Source organism: Podarcis melisellensis, assembly GCF_964234715.1.
Source record: "Podarcis melisellensis genome assembly, chromosome: 1".
Taxonomy (NCBI): domain Eukaryota; kingdom Metazoa; phylum Chordata; class Lepidosauria; order Squamata; family Lacertidae; genus Podarcis; species Podarcis melisellensis.
In genome coordinates this window covers 82,906,750-82,911,698 of record NC_138528.1, presented here as the reverse complement: position 1 = coordinate 82,911,698, position 4,949 = coordinate 82,906,750, and positions in this window count along the sequence as shown.

Below are 4,949 nucleotides of genomic sequence, written 5' to 3'. Positions count from 1 at the left end.
CAACAATAACCCACTAAGGCTACAAAAGCAGCTTTTAATGCCTTTATTTCTGCCAGTACTGCAGGACATCATAAATCATCCAAGGCACTGAATACATACCCTGCTGTTATAGAAAAGCTACGTGGGCTGTTTGGTGAGTGCAGCGGTTTTGAGCCTTTTCAGGTCTGGGAACCATTTTCAACCCAAACATTTCTTTCTTTCTTTCTTTCTTTCTTTCTTTCTTTCTTTCTTTCTTTCTTTCTTTCTTTCTTTCTTTCTTTCTTTCTTTACCATATGCTGTTATACTGGTAGTGCTGCTGTTGTGACCCACTGTAGATCAGGCATTGACCCAGTAGTGCGTTCTGACCCACCTAAAAAAAGACCACTTTTATTTAAACAATAGTCAATTGACTCAAGGGACCTATTACACAGAAAGCAATAAGCTGGTCTGAGTCAGTATTTTGAGATTTGAAAGCATTTGCTCCCTGATAAGCATGTACAGGCTGCTTAGTTGGCTAAGGATCATTTTGCAATGGTTGCTCAGAGCCAGTCAAACTGCAACTTGTTGCTTACAAACAGCATTCAGGCAGCAAAAATTTGTCAGATCCGTATTTGCCCCAGTGAAATACAAAATGTGTCAAATCTGTGTCATCAGAAGTCAGACCAACTATCTCTGTATCATCTCTCTAATGTAGGCTCCTTATAAAATCATGCAGCAGTACCCTATATAGAGTGCATCTCAAACGTTACGTTGTCCATGCTTATTCCATATTGCTGCTTACACTAGGCAACATATTTAGACATTTGTTTTGAAAGTTGCAAGGAGGAAGGGGAAAAAAAAGACTAAACATATGCAATTTTGGGCTTGCCACAACTGAGTTTATTGTGTGTTTGCAGTGTTCCCATTCAGGTTGTGTAGTCCACATGACGATGCCCTCAAACAACACCAATCTCAATGCTTTTCTTCTTTAAATTTAGGTTACCCAATAAGGGGATAATCCAATAAGTTGGGGGAAATCAGGCTCCAAACCTTTCCAGTTGGGGCTGCAGACAATTTATTTCAGTGTTTTTGGATGGGCAGGTCAGTTGTCACTTTCTGCCATTCCACTTTCCATGCCCACTGCTTCCTGCTTTGATTTCTTCTCCAGTTGTGCTGTTTCCAGTATGCTCCTGAACAGAGTTGAAACTAGAAAACTGCACATGCAAACCATGGAGGTGGGGAATCTACACCTGAAATACAGGGCAGCAATCTGAAAAATGGGTGCTAAGAGTTTACAGTTGTTTTCGCTGCTCTGGTTTGCCAGAAGTGGCTTAGTCATGCTGGCCACATGACCCGGAAGCTGTACGCCGGCTCCCTTGGCCAGTAAAGCGAGATGAGTGCCGCAACCCCAGAGTTGTCCGTGACTGGAGCTAATGGTCAGGGGTCCCTTTACCTTTACCTTTCCTTTCTTTTCCAGCCATAGCTGTCAACTTTCCCCTCCCCACCAGTATTCTTTGGAAGGAAAACATGTTTTAAATTTGCTTTACATGTATGGTGCATCTGCAACATGTGTGAGGTGCCACCTGTAATATGCACACATGTATTGGTGTGTAGGAAAAACATTGTATAAGATACTGCTGCTTAATCTTATAATAATAACTTAGTCTTCTTGGGGAGGAAGATGAATTGGGGCTGTACTAAAATGAATGAAAAGAACAGCCACTAAATACATTGATTCCTTACCCCCCAGCCACAGGAATGCACTGTTCTGAAGTGAATTCCAATTATCTGGAAAGTGTGACCTTGCTATGTCCAGGCATTCCAGAACTGAGACGCCATACCCATCATGTACTGTACAAGTGCCACATATACCTGAATCAGCCATGATAAGATTATTGTGGTTTCGACTTCTGGGTTGGTGCCTCCAGCAACGGCTGAATTCCTCTGATTGGGAGGAATTTGCTTCATGGAAATCAGGGTCTGGCCGCCACGGCGAAGGCGGGGACCCACTAAAAATCACAGGCGGGAGAATCCTGTGAACGTGGGATTCGGCTGGCACCTTTTGTGCCTCCCCTACTCGCGGGGAAACCCAGTTTCGGGGATCCGGAGTGACGTGGGGTGAGTGGCGCGGTGCTTCACATTGACTGCTTCTTTCACGGAGTGAAGCCGCATTGCTGTTGCCAGAGAGCGCTGACTTTTTCCTGTGGACAATTTGATCTTAAAACAACTACCCGTGAGTAGAACGGAAAATTGGATTTTTAAACGTCTTAATTTGGCACCGAAACGAGGAGGTTTCAAACAGGAAGTCCGCCTTCCCCTTTTGTAAATAGACTGAAGCAAAGAGGTTGCAAGCTAAAGTCTTGGAAAGTCCTCTGTAAAGGATTAAACTTCCATCGGCTAAAACCATTAAACCCCCCTTGGAAGCAGGGGAAGAGGGGGAAAATTTTGGATCGCGCAAGCCTGCAGGAGAGAGAGTGAAGAAAGATAAATTACCACCGCCCTGAACCTGGACTCGGGATGCTAGTAAGACTGACGTTTTGGGAAAGTTCATTGACTGTGAATAAAACGTTTGTTGACAGATAGTTAAGTAAGGGAAACACATTGTTTCCATTGTTTCCTTCTGCGTTTAAAAAGGAGTAAAAGTAACTGAAAATTGAAACTAATTTTATTGCTTGAACCGTGCTTAAAAGGATTGATACAAATAGAAATTGTTTCCCTCTAGAGGGAGCCTTTGAAACTGTTACAAGAGTCGAGCTGGGGGAATCTCCAGCTGCAAGATAAAAAGAGAACCAGGGATTGACCTTGGATTGGTAAGAATGTCGACAGAAGAAGCCTTAGTGATTGCATTATGCAAGATAAGTGCTTCATTGGAACAGCTCCATAAGAAGACGGATGTGATGACTATTAAAATTGATAACTTGGGACAAAAAGTGACTGATTTGGGACAAAATGTGAACATCTATACAGAAACTATTCAGGAATCGATTCAGGAATCTAATTTGACATGGCAAATTGTGGAGAAGGCGAGGGAGAAAGTTGTTGTTGAATCTAAAGTAATACAAGTGGAGAGAGACCCAGCCTTACAGAGGCAATTTGATGAATATAAGTTGTTGCCTTCTATGACTGAATTTAGAGAAAGTCAGATTTTGAGGATTGGAGTCCTGCTTGGACTGGAGAAGGAAAGTTGGATAGATCCCCTCATGCAGGGAGGTGCTGACCTTTGGGACCTGGACTTGGGTCAGGAGGAGATTGGAGTTGTGGGGACCTTCAGATTTGGAGGGATTTTGAAACACGTCCTGAAATATCTTTTGGATTTTAGTTTTAACTACGGAGATTTGGCTGACCTGTCGTGAAGGAATAAAAACATTGCTAGGTCGGAGCTTCCCCGAGATCTACTCTTCAGCATCAAAGGAAGGAAACTAAGAACAAGATCAGCAGAAGACAAAGTAAAGGGCATGTATAAATATGAAGAAGATCTGCAGAAGGGACTTGGAAAAGAGTTAAGAGCCTCGGACAGAAGATCACCAGGTTGATGGACTTATCGCGAAGTATTGGAAGACACAAGATTTACCCACCCGGGAAGAATGGCAGATGAAGTTGATGGACTATATGGAATTGACGGAAAGGACTGGCAGAATCTGGGACCAGGGAGAAGAGACGGTGGAAGAAGATTGGAAAAAATTTAAAGTTTATTTATAGAAATACAGTAAAATTAATGAGTGTTAGAAAAATGTTGGAATGAAATTATATGGCTTTAGTAGAAATGTTATAAGGAGTTAAGTACAAATAAGTATTATAGTATTAGTGGAAAATAAGGTTAAAATAAGTCAAGATGATTATATGATAGAAAATAGAGAAAGATGGAAAGGAATTGCTGAAACAATTAACAGAAGTGCAATACAAAAAGGGAGGTGAGAGGAGGTCGATGAAATGAGGGAATGAAAGATAGGGCATTGAAACGGTATGATGTATGTTTTTAAATTGTTTTTGCTTTGTTTTGTTTAGTCTAATGTGTTAATGTTATGTTGTGCATTGTTTATATATTGTATTGTATTGTGTTTTCTTTTTTTTCTTCTTCTTTTTTTCTTCTTCTCTTTTTCTTCTTTTTTGTAAGGTTTAAAAGTAATAAAAAAAGATTCTTGTGGTTTCTAAGTACACAGCAAATGTGTCAAAGGTTTTCCAGCCCTCCCTGTTGCCTCCAGCGCAGGATGCTTATTAAGAGTCCTCTTCAAGCAGATTAAGACCAAAACTCTCTCATTATGTGCTGAAAGATGACACCATCTAGCAAACGAATTATTTTCAGGTGTGCAAAGAGCAGGCAGGGCTCCTGTGCAATGTGTAGAATTATGACGATTCAGATCGCGGTGTTTCAAGGACACATCTCATTCCAGTATGCCTCAAAATAACAATGAATGATGACAGCGATGATAATCCAAGAATCTCTGCTTGCCAGTAGGGGAGTATGTTCCAGAATGCATCTCGAGGAAGTGTGTGTGTGTAAAAGAAAGTAACTTCTGGGCCAGAGGTCCACAAAAGGGGAACCACTATTACCTGGGCAACAATGAAAAATGGGCAAAGAAAATTACATTCCAAATTTGCTTTGTCCGTGGGGAGAAGAAGAGACATGTCCTCTTACATTCAGGTCACCTTCTTCAGGATTGTCCTGCAAAGGAAACAATAGTGTCTGAGGGGAAAGGGGCTCTTTCTTACACTTAAGGTCCTATTGCCTTCACGTGAGTTCTCCTGTCTTCTAGGCTGTGTCCATGTAGTTCCATAAGGCCAGCTCTGCCTCCACGTGCCCTTTTATGGGTTATCCCCACCCTCCCAGTCATATCCTTTGCAGGCTTAATCTTGTGGTTTGGGCAGAGGCCCCGCCCCAATCTCCTTCAGCCCCAATCAGCTGCTAAGTGGATTGGCCAGCACCCAATCGCCTCCCCTACAGATGAAGGGCAGGAAAAACAAAGAAGCAAAAATGCGCTGAGTCAAAGAT